Raw genomic sequence first — 18,034 nt, forward strand, 5'->3', positions numbered from 1 at the left:
TCTATCTATTTATTACAACTTTATCTTTTTTATTTTCATTGCTCATTGAATGAGCATTTAGAAAATAATTTTCTTGCTAGAGGTCTCAGAAGCAATATCAGCGATTTTTCTAATAGCTAATAATTAAATAGAATTTAAGTTGTATTTTCGAAAAGCATACATTTCCGATATGAAAATTGAATTGCTTGAAGAAAAGCGGGGATGGATCCTAAGTCTAAAATTTTAATTTCAAATATTTATTATTTCTAGGATATCAAAAACTTTCAATTCCCATTATTGAATTCGTTTACACAGACAATTAGTAATACAATTATTTTTACAGAATCTCTACAGAACATCATGTTGTTTTTTAGTTTAGCCGGTGACAATATAATATATCAATATCGGTCACAGTATGTAGTTATATATGTGCACATGTATACTATGTAAAATCTGATATGAATTTGACATTGTTATAACTATGATAAAGAAATATTTTCTATTTACAACATCGATCATTTCGTCTTAAACTATTACAATTTCAAATCAATGATTAATTCCCTTTTTATTGATTTTAATAAATTTGAAATATATTATAAAAAACTTCATTTTGATATCATATTATCATATACAGTAGAGACTCTTTGAATTAATAAAGAAATAAAAGTAGCTAGATAGTGGAATTTTCGGATAATAGAACAATTACTTTTTTTTGAATTAAACTTCATTTATTCAAATAGAATGAACAAAATTGACAGTTTCTTTCAACATCTAAAAATATTTTTTTTAGCCGGCTAAGTCACATTAAATTTTTTATTATAAGCAGCTGCGTAGAATTATATTCCCATTGCGCCTCAAACTATTGAACATCCACTATGTATTCTTGCTAATTTCCATCACTTTCAAGATCTTTAATTATTTTGTATTTTCTTCAATAGTTAAAACTACACAGTTTTTGTTTACTTGCTATTATGATAACGTTTTCTGGTTTAGATTGAACTGATATAATTACATTTAATCAGCCGAACACAGAAAAGTATTTATTACATCTAAATATGTTTATGTTGTAATCTAATTGTAATCTATTGTATGTAAATATCGCTACAAAACGTTATCTGAATAATAGAACATATGGATAATAGAATGTCCATTATAGAGGTATGGATATATATAATATTATACATATAATTGATGTATAATAATAAACTTCAGATAATTTCAAGCAACATTTTGTTTTGAAGAAACTTGCGTTACGATTTTATTAACGAGTTACTAAAAAACACTGATCAATCATGGAATGCACAGCTTAATCGAGCCACGATAAAAGTATTGACTACATATTACCAAACGAACATAAAGAAATCCAGTAACATATCTCACAGAAAATGGATTGAATATTATATTTATTCATTGCTCGTGATGTCATTCGATATAGTTTTTTATCTATAAAAAAATATTTATTATATATTTCTAGTAAACAATACATACATTTATATTAAATTTTAAAAATTTTCAAAGTTATTGAATCTATTTAGATGGATTTTTTCTTCGCTCGCTATAAACATCTTGTTTATAGATATCCTGACATAATGTCAGAAATGTTTTTTATTTTATTTTCTTTTTCGTCCATTTTATATTGAATGGAAAATAAATATTGTTTAATTTTCAATCGGAAAATATTAGATTCAATATATCATCAAATTTACTTGCTATGAAGCAAATATTCAAAATAATTGGATATCTTAACATATATATTATATTATATTATATTATATTATATTATATTATTATAAATAGAGAAAAATATTTTAGTTATTTAAATTTTAGTTTAACTTACATATTTTCTGGGCATCGATAGACAATCAATTATATAGAATATTTTATAAATGTTAGAATTATTATTATTATTATTATTACGATTTTTTAATAATATTATTGCGAAGATAATATATTATATTTGTATTGTATTGAAAGTTTTTTATTAATAAATTAATAATAAATATTCTAAAATTTTAAATCTAGAATTCATTTCCTCTTTTTCCTTTAAATTTGATGATAATCAGAAGTTTGTTCTTTTTGAAAGAATACTTAGGATTTATTTATTTAAAAAAATTTAAAAATATTAACATTATTTTTTAATTAATGGTAAATTGAAATATGTGAGTTTATTTCTTATATTATAACTTTTATTTTAAATAAATAAATTTTTTTTTTTTAATATATAATTATTACAATGAATATGATAAAACTATATATTCAACATCTATAATAATAAACTTCGATAATACTAAAAATTATCATTTCGTAAATATTCACAATGGTCGCGTGATCAATTTCATTGAAAAAAAAAAACAAATATTCTGAGAATATTGTTTATTCAACTTATACTGTAGAAATCTTCACGTAACATTCAAATTTGATGGATATTGCTCTTAATGTTTGTCATTTCATTATTCTATAATCAATATAATTTTAATTAATAATTTTTTTGATCCACGTTGCACATATTGTTCTTGTTTGATTAGATTACATGGATGCAATGTATTTCATTACTATTTTATACAATTATCAAATTATTATCAAATTATCAAAAAATTTTATGGTTTCCGTTCCGAATACAACTTTTACGTGATAGATTTCGATTATTGAAAAAATTGAGGTAAAATGAAAGATTGCTTAATTTTAATTGAACCATAAGATATGCCTTTAATGTTTAGTAAAGCTGTTGCTTGATTTGCCATAAAAAAAATAAAGGATAAATAAAGGATACTTTTTGTTAATAGCATACGCGAATTCTGGTATGTATAAATCTGAATATTTTAGAAGAAAGTAAATTAAAAATATTTAAAATTAAATATTATTTTCGTTGGATATAATATTTCATTTAATACTTTATATAATTATACTTTAAAAAAAAGTGAAACTTTATACTGTTCTTATTAGAAAAAACAAAAACTTAATTTTACATTCTTGTAAGCAAATAGCACATTCTAATTTTTTTTTTAAATTAAAGAATATATATGATATATATAACAATATAAATATGAATATATTTAAAAAAATAGTGAATAAGATATTTTTTAATTAAAGGGAATAAATTTTAAATTATATTTTTTTAATTTAATTAAAGAAAATAAATTTTAAATTATATTTTTTCAAAAATATTAGTTAATCGATGAGTCTAATACAAAAAATAGTTATACTATAATAATAATGTTTATATTAAGACTTATAGTGAAATTTAATAAAAATATTTTATTATTTTTCGTAATTATAGATTATAGATAATTTTTTAATATAAATATATTATATAAAGATAATGCATTTGAGAAAATGTTTTATTTTTTATTTTACTTTTTATATACTTAAATATAAAAATTAAAAATTTTTTTTTAAACTTATTCTTATTGCAAAATATTTTATTGAAATTATTTTATTTTATAAAATTTTATAAAATATTTTATAAAATTATATTTATATTTTTATATTATTTATATTTTATTAGCTTTAAAATGTTGTTTATGAATGAAATTTTATAAATAAAATTTATAAAAAAAAAATCTTATCTTCTTGTATCAATATTTAAGTTTCATTTAACATTTTCATAAAAATTGTATATTCATATAAATGATAATGTGAAAGTTATATCTTTTAAATCAAGAATCAAATTGAAATTAGATCCTTCTTGTACTCAATTTTCTATGTATAGCTTTCTTTTATATAAAAATTAAAATATATAGGAGAAATAATCATTCAAATGTATAACTATAACTATAATACAGATAAGAATTTTACTAGTTATAAATCAAACAATAATCACTAGAGATATAGAAATTAATAAAAAAATTTATTTTAATATTTTTCAATTTTTTGTATTATTGTATTATAGAAGATGTAAAAACATTTGAAACATTAAAATAGAATATAAATAAAAAAAAAATTGGAATGTACCATGAATTAGGAATTTATCAGAAATAACATACTATAATAACATAAAATAAAATAAACATGTGTAACGTACTAAATTAATAGTACTAGTAAATTAATATTTTGATTTTTATATTCAATGATATAAATAATAAATATGTTTTCGACAATTTTTGTATTTGGAGAAATATTTCTAGAAATTATAATATATAATCATCTTCTCAATAAATCAATTCCAGAGACAAAGGGTTATAGAAATAATCGTGTTCACTTAATTATAGCTAAATTAAAAAATAAAATAGTAATTATTATTAAAATTATGTTATTTTTGCAGTGAATATAACAAAGGAAATGATAAAATATTATATAAATATAAATAAAATTATGATAAATAATAATTATAAAGAAAAGTAATACAATGGAATAAAAATAAAATAAAGTTTGAAATATATTATAATAAACTCATATTATTTTAGAATGATTCTATTTCATAAATTTTATTATGAGACATGAATTGCGTAAAAAGATTTGTGAAAAAACGTCTTTGAATCGTTATTTTGTGTATGGTTTTTATTTTGGAGAAATTATAATTTTAATATTTCTAATAATATCTCTTTACTTTTTGGATGAGTAATATTCATAACATGAATTATCACATATATTATTTCATATATAACATATATTACTATATATATTATTATACAATGATTAAAGTTATAGATGATATATTAAATTATTGTATTTCATATTTAAATCATTTTTCTTTCATTCACTAACACTAATAGAATCAATGATTTTTATCTAGGATAAGAATTATTAATTCAGAAATTGATAATTTCGATCATCATATCATTAAATTAGGTATCAATATCAATTAAATTTAGAGATATATATGAAACAAAATAGTTAGTTACATTCTTAAACTCATCACATGCTTTAACTTGCTTGCACAAACAATAAAATATAATTAATAAAACAATATTGCAATTATTATACAGACAAATATGAAAAAAGCTTTAATAGACTTAAATTAGACAGATCTATATATGCAAATTAGAGTGTCCATAGAATATCCAACAAATTCAGGATAAAACTTATAGTTATAATGAAGTCAAAATAAAATAGTTCAAGTTCACTCGATTTTATTTTAATTTTCAACTTTGTTTTCATTTCATAATATTCATATCTATTATAATAATTGCTAATGATATAAGAATAATATCATTTTTTTTTAGTTTTTTTTTTTTAATTTTGTACATAAATAATATTACAATATATATTACAATATATATAAACTCTAAAGTTTATATTTTACTGCTTTATATAAATATTAAATCTACTATAAAATAATCGATAATAATAACAAAATTTTTTATAGAGTATATTTAGAATATCTTATATAAAATTTTAATAACAGACAATTATAAATTATGGCAGGTATGAAATTGTCACTAGAATTATTAGAAAATTGCTATTTTTTGTGATTATCTTCAAGAGTTCTATATTATTTCTTATAATTTGATGATCAAACATATATGAGATTTTTATTTTTTTATTTCTATTTCTATTTTAATATTCAGTTTTTATTCTTCTAATTATACATATTATCAAGGAATGATTTAACTTATCAAATATCATCAATCATATCGATTTGAATTGAATAAAAATTACTTTATAAATTATTATGCTGGATGTTGACAATATCACAATATTTTTTGCATTAAAATTTTATGTTGTACAAGATTTTTTTTTATTAATATCTGAAAAAATATTGTATGTGTATATGTGTGTGTATTTTATAAGGTTAATTTTCCTTTATCGAATTTTCATTTAAACTTTGACTTAATATTTGAATTCGATTTAATTCCAATTTGTATATAATAAATTAATAAATATTTATAAAAATGATATTATTAGTTAATTCTTTAATTCCCGATATTACATTATATTTCAACAGTATATTAAAATAATATCTAAATTAAATTATATTTATATTAGAATGTGTGCATATAAATTAAATTGTTCAACTTTTGTCGTTTATTTTATCAGATTGAAATTTTAATTTTCATGAATAATTTTCAATAATTTGAAGATCGATTAATTTTCTTCACTCATCATAGATTTTTGCAAATATATAAATAGATTTAATGCAAATTAACAACTACGGAACATATATTAAAGTTAATGTAATGATCAATATTATTATACTAGAAATATTATTTATAAATGATAATAAAAGTTAATAATTTTATTAAGGAATTTTATTAAATTTAATTAAATCCTTTATTGATTAAATCAGTTAGAATTTTTTGAAGACACAAAACTTTCATGATTGGCAAATAATTATGTATGTTGTTAATTTTAATTCATGTTTTATTATTTCATTCGTTATAATAATTTTGATTGATTTAATATCAATAATTTTTTAAGATCAGATATATATAATGAAATTATAGGAGATATATATTAGTTATATTTTCAAATAACTATTTTTTAAAAATTTGATTTAAAAAATTTTGAACTTTAAAGAGTTAAAAAAATTCAAGTTTGATATTCCAATAAAATTATTTCTTAATTAAATATATTTTTAAGATAATCAAACTTATTATTTTTTTTCTTTAAAATTTTTATTTTTACTTAAAACTTTTAATACTTTTAAATTCCTTTTTTAATCGTATATTTTTTATATTCACATTTACATTTCATGTGTTGTTTTATCATTGATATTATTTTATTGTATACATTATAAATTTATTATATTAATAATAATATAATAATAATAACAATTGATTTATTACAATAATTATATCATTCACATTATTGATATTCTTTTATGTTTTATATTTTATATTTTATTTTATGTTTTATATTATATATTTAAATTCATTTTATTATTATTCGATCTTATATATAATAGTCAAATTATTCTTAATTTGAAAAGTCAATATAATTACATTCTCTAAAAATGATTTACGTAATTCAAAAATTCTTTATTATTTAAATTTTTTAATTGATAAATTTACTTAATACTGTGCTAAATTATATAAAAATTATATAGTGTTAAATTATTAAAATGATTACTTGATTTGTCAATAGAAAATTTAAGTAATAAAGAAATTATTGAATTATATAATATAATCATTTTTACAAAATGTGATTTAAAATGATTTCTGAATCTTTCATTTCTATTTCAATAAATTCTAAAATTATTGAATTCTTTATGTTATTTTAATATTACTTCTTTAAATTGCATTTCAACATTATGCCTTGACTATTTTTACGACGATGTTAGTATATATTTTAACGAATCGCGCAGTTTTAAAAATAACATGAAAACAAAATAAGTAAATATTTGAATATCTGTTGTTATTTTCAGTGATCATTGATATATTTTAATTACATGAAATAAAAAGGATACTTTCTTTCAGATCACTTATTTTATCCATTTGAATTTTAAGAAAATTATATTTTTAATTTATATATAATAGTTGATAGTTTAAGAAATTATCAAAAAATTAAGAGTTTTTGAAATCCTAAAAAATTTACTTCTTAAATTTTTTCATATAATAAAAAAATAATAGAATAACATTATATAAAAAAAAAGATATGAAAAATAATTTGATTTCTTAAAAAAAAAAAAAATTTATTAAATTTTTCTTTAGAGAGATTAATTATTTTACTGTAATAGGAAAAAAAATGAAATATTTCAGATTTTTATATTTATTTATTTTAAAATTTATTTTGAACTTTATATTAAAGAAAAATACTCATAAAATTAAAATAATTTATTTAATATTATTTTTAAATAATTTTTAAATAATAATAATTTACTGATCTTTATTTATAAATGGATAAAATATTATATAAATTTTTTATTTATTTTTTTGCTTATAACAATATATGTTGCAGAAAATATGATTCGTTTCTATAAAATAAAAATACCAACTTAGGTCATCTCAGGGTTAAATATGCAAAATACTTAAGGTCCTTGAGATAATATTTGAAATATTATTTGTGATATGACTATTGCTAAAAGACCTCGAGTTAGTTAGCTACGATTAATTAGTTAGCTACGAAATAATTTTAAATCTTAATCTATTTATTAGCATTAGTGTTTATTTATTAATTCCACTCATGTATCAGATTCAATTATTCATTTTAATTATTCGTATTCGTTGACATTACTTGATTTCGTTAAATTTATTTCGTTTTACATAAATCTTTAACATAGAATTTAAATTTTTCGATAAACTGCAATCAACAAATAAATATAAGAAAAAAAATATTAAATATATAAAGTTTGCTATATAAGTTTCATTATAATAAGTTCAATAATAAAATAATAAAATATTATTAAATAAGATTAAAATATAAGTATAACAATAAATATTATATATAAAAAATAATAAAATACAAAAGATTGATAATATTTACTTTTTTATATAATTTATTTTTCAGATATAATAAGATATAATAAGATTGTAAATATTACAATCAGTAATTGATGCCATGATGATATTTTATGTATTTTGCAACTAGATCATTTTTTTTTTTAGAATTGATTTTATACTATATTACACATGCTATATTCTGTAAATACAATCGTTTTTTTGTAATACATTTAATTCGTTTCCTATTATAGTGTTAAGCGAAAGAGCTAAAATTAATATAAATCAGAAAGAAAAGCATTATGGATAGAAACATACTATATTATATGAAGTTAATTTTGCTAAGTTAAATGAAAGAATTTTCAGAATTTTTACATCATATTCTATTGGAATCTTATTGTATAGATATATTTTCAGAGTATAGTTGATTATTATATATATATTTATTATGATATTTTTTTTTTTACAATATTGAATATGATGACTAAGTTAAATGTAACTTATTTAATAGATTTAATTTTATCTAATTCTTGTTATTTAATTATCATTAATCATAAAGTCATTTTGAATTAGAAATCATCCATTAAAACGATCCACTGATTGAACATTATAAATGAAGATAATTTATTGTGATAAACAATTGTTTACAAGTTCATTTGAAATATACTTGACACTAATATAAACTTCATATCAATGTATCATGAAATTTTTTAAATTTCGAATTTCATAATTCGAATTTTATTAATGCGTATAAATTTTTTCTAATTCTATTCTTAAACTAATTTTATTTCTTATATTTATTATTATAAAATATTTTAATATTATAAAATAATTATGAATATATTAATTCATTTATATCAAATGAAATGAATAAAGAAATTTCGATATATCGTAATAAGTTTGTTAAGAAATTTTAATAAAAATTTTTTGATTTAATATAAATAAGAATTTTTATATTAGATAATCAAATATCTATTTATATTAGATAATTATTATTAATAATCAAAAATAAATTCAAATAATTTAATTTTGAAAAATATTTTCTTTTTTACTTTTTTTTCTTAAAAAAAAAAGAAACTTAATGTTTTAATTAATAAATCTTAAAAAGAAATATAAAGAAATATTTATTTGTTAATTATATAAATTTATTTTTCTATAATTTTTAAGTAATATTTTGTATTGCTACAATTTATATTTTCTTATTTAAACTTATATTCCAAATATCAATAAATGATTCTTAACTGATGATTTCTGTAGTGATTTCCAATAACTTTTCTTTCACAAAAATTTTTATTTCATTTTTATCAATAAATTATTAACGAAAAATGACCAATCATAGTGAACTTGTCAAATTGCAACGTATTAGATATGCATCGTCAACGAATCAAATGACGTAGATTTAAGCAATATGCCGAAACAAGTATGCAGAATTAGATAAAGATTATCTCGAATTGTACTTTATTCACAAATAATGAATAAATTATAACTATAGGTTTTAATATTATGTATTATAAAATATAAAATAATTTATTATAACTATAAATTATTAATATTAGAAAAATTTTTTATGATTTATTATATATTCATATATCTATTTATTCAAAGAATTTTAGAATCTCATAAAAATTCTATAAATTTAAAAATTTCTTTATTTTATAACATATTCATTATCAATATACATCAATATATTATTTAAGAAGATAATTTAAGAAGAAAAGATGGAAAACAAAAAACGTTTTGTAATATAAAACGAGATAGAAAAAAATAGTAAATATTCAATTAATTATAAAATGATATGATAATAATTAACAAATCGTTCATTATAAATTATTTTAAGAATGTGTATGTTTTTTTTTCATTTTTTTTATCTTAAGCATATAGAATATAACTGATTTCTTTATTATCGATAGAGAAAAGATAAATCTCGAAGATTTTTTTTTTATTCTTCTGACCTATTAACATCTTGCGTTCTTATCTTGCAAATTTTCTGGCCGTGATAGATGAAAGAATCTTTTGAACATTAAGACAGCAAGAACATGAGACATAGAAAAGTAACAAAACATTATTTAAAGAATAGAGAATAGATGGCATAATTTATTTATAAATAGATATCTAACTATGAAATCTATCTAAAAAAAAATCATTAAATTTAACTTTTTTCTTATTAAAAATTGATAAATATTTAGAAAAAAATTATAATTATATTGCTGAATTATATTAGAATAATATAATATTAAAATAAATGAATTAAATAATATATTAATTAAATATTTTTTTGAAACAATTTCATGCAAAAATTATATTTTTTTATGTATTTCAAATTCATCTTTTATATTTATATAGATTTTTACAATAAATAAAAATTATTTTCAATATTTTATTTATTTAATAAAATATTATGAAAAAATATTATTAAATATAATATACTATATTTTTTAATATCTAATATCTGCCAAGATAATGCAGATATTAAAATGTCTTATTAAAAAGATCTTATTAACAATCAATAGCAATTATTATTAATAAGAACACTACTTCTAATTTGATTTTTGTAATAGTAAGTTAATTATTATATTGTAATAATTGGTAAATACCAAAAAAAAGTTTTAATTTAATAAACTTTTTCATTATAAAAAAATTTTTTTTTGTTTACAAACTACATTAATTGATTAATTAATTAATTTAATTATATTAAATTTTAATTCAATATATAAATATTAATAATGATTATAAATAAATTATGTAACTTAATTATGTAACTTAATAATGACAAATTAATAAGATAAAATAATGAGATAATAATATATAAGATAAAATTATAAAAATATGGGTATATATGCATGTAACTTTCAAATTAATTTAAGAAAAATTATATAAGTATATAGCATTAAATAAATTTAGAAAAAGAAGAAATGAAAAAGAATATTTATTTTTTTTTGAAAGTAATATCATTGAAAATTATAAAAATTAAAATTTTTTAAATTTCTCGATAATTAATTATCAGTTCATCCTTTAAATGTAAAAAAAAATATTTTATAGAATAGGAATATAGTAATTTAATAAAAAAAATATATATTGTAAAATATAACATTTAAATATTATTATATATATTACTATAAAATGAATTATATAATATATATAATAAATTTGCAAAATCAATTTTAGAAGAAAATAAAATAAACACAAAAATTTATAAAGAAAAAAAAGTTAGTATAAAGTAGTATAAAAAAAAAAAAAGACATTCAGTTATAAAGAATTTAAGTTTCCATTAAATTAAATGAAACGGAGACAGAGCGAAATGATTAATGGAGATAAAACCATTTCATTCTATGATAAATTATTATTAATTTTTATGTTTGAGTTTTTTATAAAAATATTTCATGAATATATTAATACTCTGTGTAATGCATATTCTATATTGCATACTACAATGAACAAGACCTGCCTTAACTCGAGCCAAAGTCTAGTTCCTGACCCTATTCACTGGTATCTTTCAATGATTATGTTCCTGATTATGTTTCTCGATGCTTTTTCAGTCAGTATATATTTTGTTATAAATAAATCTTTTTTAAATAATTTATAATTTGATAATAATCAGAAAATTTATAAACAAAGATAGAAATAATTTTTCAATTAAAATCCAATTTTAATTGATTATTTATGTTAATTATATAACAATTATGATATATTATAATAGTAAAATATAATAGTAATATTTAAATTAATATATTATATTTCTTACTAAGATATTTTTAATTTTTGTATTTATATTTTTATATTATATTTAATAATATTATTTAATAATATAATTATTTATTCATTTACAAATCATAGAATAATTTTTAATGAGATAGTCTAATTAATTTTATAGATAATATTGTAGATAATTATGATTTGTAATTATATATAATATATAATATTGTATATAATAAATTTATAATATTTATTTTTTATATAATTAAAAAGTATGAAATATAAAAGTATTATTAATATATTAGATAATGAATATTTGAAAATAATATCAAATATTAAATATTATAATGTATTAATCAAATATTAATATTAAAATTAATTTGTGTAAAATTTGTATGCATTGATATATTATTTTAAAATATTTATTTTAAAAATATAAATTATAAATTTTTATTTTTTTAAACTTTAATATAGAAAAATTAATTAAATTCAAAGCTTTCATAGATTGAAAAATTCTTAACTTTATATTTTTTTATTTAATATAATATAAATAATTGTAGTAATTACATTTTAAACAATCTTCTAAAAATATATACATTATTTTTACAATCTTATACGTTATTTTCATATACATTATTTTTTCAATTTTCGTTATTTTCCTATCAATGATTATTCTCAAATATATATTAAATGTATGCATTTTTAAATATATCTGATCATTCTAAAAAATATAATAATAGAATAATTTATTAAATATTAATTTAAATTTATTAAAATATATTAAAATTATTAAGAATATATTAGAATATATTAGAATATATTAGAAAAAAAAATTAGAAAAAATAGATTGTTAAAATTATTAAATATATGTAAATAATTAATAGATTTAATGGAACTATTTTAATCTCAAAAGAGTTTTCTATTATTGTTTCGAAATGAAAAATACAATTAATTCCAAGAATAAAAAAGAAGATGGATAAAAAAAAATATAATATACTTTTTTGTTTCACATTATTTTTGTTTTAATATTTCATGTGACAATTTTGTATTTATAAAAAAATATAGTGGTTATTTTGCTGATATACAATGATATATAGAACTGATTTTCTATGACGTAATTATCATACATATGTATTTATCTAGTAGTATAAATATATGTAATAGCTTATTCTACTTCTTTTTCTAATTTTTTTCTGAATGTTTATAAAATGTTCATAAAATCTTCTATTTTTATATTTAACTAGCAGAATTATATGTATGTATATATATATATATATATAAGTATATAAATATAAATGATTTTGGAGATTTTCCAATTTGTTGAAAGATTAATAGCTTCATCTTATTAATATAAATATAAATTGAACAATTTGGCAATAATTTTTTTCATATTTACAGAAAACTTTCACTTCTTTTATGCCTAAAGAGATAATAGATAGATTTCAAGATTTTACGAGATTATAATAGTATATATAAAATGTTTATTTATATTGTTTTAAAATTGTGAGAATAGTTAAAGTTAACAAAGTTAAAGGAAACGTAGAAATTATAATGAAAATTAAATTTTTCTTAGATTTTTTAATAATAATAAATAAAAAAATAAAATAAATTTACTAAAATATACTTTGTCAATTTAAAATTTGTTTCAAAAATGTTGTTATGATAAAATATAAAGAGAAAAATATCAAAAATTGCGGAATGGATATCAATAATAAATAAATTAAAAATATATAAAAAAGTTAACATGTTATTGATTATTTTATAGCAATAAAGATAATATCTAATTTAACTCTTATGTAATAAGTTATATTAATGCAAGCTAATTTCTCTTATTTTTTTTCTAAAGATATAATATCATTCATAAGATATAACAAATTTTTTTATATACTTTTTTTCTTTCTTACGTCATATCAAAAGCAGATAAAGTTACAAATCCACATATAGTTTTTTAATACAAACCTTTTCTTTTTAATAAAATTTTGTAAACCATATTTTTTATTTTTTTAGTATTAAGTTTTAATACTTTTTTTATGCCACTCATAAAAATATATTTGAAAATGCCCTATTGAAATTAAAAAAAAATTTCAGTATATACTTAAATTACATTACTTAACAAAAGTATTCTCATTATTATTATATTTTATTATATTTTAATAATAATTATATAATAATTATATTTTAATAATATAATAATAAAAATAATAAAAAATAATAAATAATAAAAATAATTTACCTATTATAAAAAATTAATTTTTTATTTTTATAAATTATTTTATAGAATACAAACGCGATATATAAGAATGATTTATATATAATGATATAAGACATAACTTAACAAAATAAAAAATTTATATATATTATACAATTATAAAAATAAAGAATGATTATAAAAAAGTCAATACATAGCAAAATAATTTAATTACTTGATAAACAAACTACTATTTTTTTTCTATATGCTATGTTTATAAAAACTTTGAATTATTAATTAAAATTCAATATATTGTTTTTTAAATATATTACTTTATATTTTTTATATTTATAAAAATTTATATAGAATATTTAGAGAATCAAACATTCATGTTCATTAATAATTAATAAGAAAACCTTAAATTTATATTATAAATAATGTTTTTAATATAATGAAACAAAATATTTCACAAATTAAAAATTTTGTTACTATTAATAAATTTTTTTTCTTTGGAAAATTCATAGATTTTCATATTTCAGAATATTAAATTTAATAAATAATCTTAATCTTAATTTCCTTTTTGTATTTAATCTGACAATAAATCTCAATAATTAATTCTTAAATTCGTAGTAATCATTTAAAAGAGATAAATAATATATATATGAGATATAATATTCATATAATATATATATTATATTATATGAAATAAATAATCAATTATCATATTGTTAGATATATAATTGTGTTGTCTGATATTACTCAGTATCTTGATAAATATTGTAATATTGTAATATTATAATATTCTAATAGTATAGTAATATTATAATATATCCAAATATTTTTGAAATATCTAATATCTACTATTTAGATATTTCTAATATTATAATTATAATATGTATATATATATATATATTCATATACTTTGAATATTTTTTAATATACTATTTTGACAACAATATTACAATATAAAAATTTTTAAATAACTAAATGTTTCTAAATATATTTTATTATCATAGAGAAAAAAAAAATTAAATATTACAATCAAGTTAAAAAAATTTAAATTGAATGAACTATTCTATATATTCTATACATTTTGATAAATAAAAAAAAATATAAATATAAATATAATAATATAAGTAAATCTGCATTTCTTTATAACAATATCAAATATAAATATCAAATAACAATATCAAAACAATTTTATGTTATAAAATTATTTAATCGATTATATGTGACATTTTATTTAAGACTTTGGATCTTAAATAAAATTTATCTTTTGGATGATTGAAATATTTTTTTATTATAAAACTTTTATTTTTTTTTGTCTTAAAAAAATATAGAATTTGTAAGATATATTAAAATATATGTTATATAGGATTAAAATTTAATAAAAAATCAGATGAATCAAGATTTCTATTAATTGTTAAATATAGGCAATTATTGATTATAGACGAATCAATAAAAACGTGATTTCTAGGGATTTATGTGTATAAGATAAACGGCTGAAAATCTCATAAATGTAATTTAAAAATATATCTCAAACGATAAAAATATACTGATATGAAAATAAATTTTGAAAGAAATTGTATATATTAATTATTGCAAAACAGCTGGTATTTTTAATCTTAAAAAACTTAAATTCGACGATAATTAAATAATAATAGATTACATAATTTGGATCAATATTTTTAATTCCATTATTGAATGGATTTTTAAATTTCAAATTAAATTTTGAATTTTTTTTATTACTTAATGTATTTCATTTTCATTTTTTTGATTTTATTTTAAAATCAAAAAATGAATAAATGAATGAATGAAATATAATAGACTTATATCTTTTTTTCTTTCATGTTTTTTTGTAAAATATTAATTTTATTTTAAAAACACAATTGAGTGCTATTAATCATATAAAATCACATAAAACAAGTATTCAACAAAAATTTATATCAAATTATATCAAAAGAGAAAAAATAAATTTTAATTATAATATATTTTTTATTGCATTTGCTTTATTATATAAAGCAAGAGAAATAAATTAAAAGTATATTATATATTGTATTTCAAATAATATCATGAATTAAATTTTAAAGAAGATCCTGTTATATATATAAAAGATTTTGTTATATTATTTATTTTTTGTTTTAATTTTACTTAATAAAAATGTTACATTTTTTAAAGATTCAACTATAAAATTTATTTCAATCTATAAATTTACTATTTATTATTTAAACTAAAAAAACTAGAAAGTGAAATTAGGAATTTGTTTTGAAAAATGAAAGGAATTTTTTTATATTTATATTTTTATTTTCGATTTTGTTTGTATGAATATTTATAAAAAATAAATAATACAATTTTATAACTGAGATTCCAAAGAATTCTGAAATGAATAACATTTTTTTTAATATTTTAAAAAAGACTATTTTTAAAAACATTCAAATTTCGAAACAGTAATACAGACATTAAAAAAGATTAAAAGAAAATTCTAATGGATATTTTTAATTTTATTTTCTCGTCGAAATAAACTTCTCAATACTCTTATAAATATTTTTCCAATGATCCCGTTACTGCAATACGACATGCAAATGATGCACATGAGCGCATAGATTATATAGAGAGTAGCAAGTGGATAAATAAAATTATCGCAAAAACACCTGTTAACCGACAGTCTCTTTTTTTCTATCTTCGTTTCTCTTGATGAGAATGATTGAGCAATACCTTAATATCATGCAAGCGAGTTGTTTTGTAACGTCATATTCAGTGTCACAGAAAAACCAGAATGATTGAGTGGTGACCAGGCCTTGATCTCGTGAACAAAAAAGATGGCGACATCTTATCGACTTCTTCGTCCCTGCCTGAAATCTAATTCTACGTCTGATCATAAAATAATAGATTACTTGAATGGTAAATGTTACGAAAGGACATTATTTCTTTTTTTTCCTGAATATGAATGAATTTTTCTGAATATATTTCGATATTTTTTCAGCATGCTTTTTTATGAGATATTAAAATAAAAATAAAGGGTAAAATAAAATAAAAAATACAGGTTAATTACATTGATAAATAATGGAAATTCATAATTGTTTATAATATCATAAATATTAGAAATTCAATAATTCAAGTAAATTATTTGATTTGAATAATAAATTCGATAAAATCGATTTTGATATCCGATATCATTATGTTATATTTCCATTAATATTTCATAATATAGTTTCAATAAATAATAATTTAAATAATAATTTAATTTAAATTATTGATAAACAAATTTAAATAAAAATATATATAAATTGAAATTTGATGTCAAAAATAATATTTTGATTTTAAAATATAGAAATTATTATATTTACGACAAATCTATATAAAATGATTTTATATATTAAATTAAAATATAACTTCTTCACTTTATGACAAATAATAATAAATTTAATAATAACAATAATAATATTTATCAATAAAGAATCAATCTTTGAGTCAATTCTATTATTATATAAGTAATTTTAATTATAAAAAATCAAAATATTTATTGAGTTAAATGATAATATTAATAAAAAAAAAACAAATATTTGTAATTTCACAATTAATGAACAACAATAGAATGTAAGAAAATGAAAATATTTAAAAAAAATATATAAAAATTATTAAAAAGATTTTTATTAAATTAAGAATTATATTGAATTACAATTATAGTAAATATATAAATTAGTTTTTGGTGCATTCTTTATGTACATTCAATGCAAATATTGCATCCATTTGTCATATGATAATAATATTCTATTCTCAACAAGTAATAATATTCCCTATTTAATTTTGTAGTGGCACACATTCATTATTTCTCTACTTTTTCGAACTGAATTCTCGT

The 18,034-nt window shown here is 16.8% G+C and overlaps 1 protein-coding gene across 8 annotated transcripts in view; it reads right to left on the reverse strand.

Moving 5' to 3' along the window:
• LOC108001956 (hepatocyte nuclear factor 4-gamma) overlaps positions 1–18,034 on the reverse strand; it is a 255,501-nt gene that overhangs the window by 29,119 nt on the left and 208,348 nt on the right. The gene's annotated exons all lie outside the window — the stretch shown is intronic.

This window comes from Apis cerana, linkage group LG9 (genome assembly GCF_029169275.1).
Source record: "Apis cerana isolate GH-2021 linkage group LG9, AcerK_1.0, whole genome shotgun sequence".
NCBI classification, from domain to species: Eukaryota; Metazoa; Arthropoda; class Insecta; order Hymenoptera; family Apidae; genus Apis; species Apis cerana.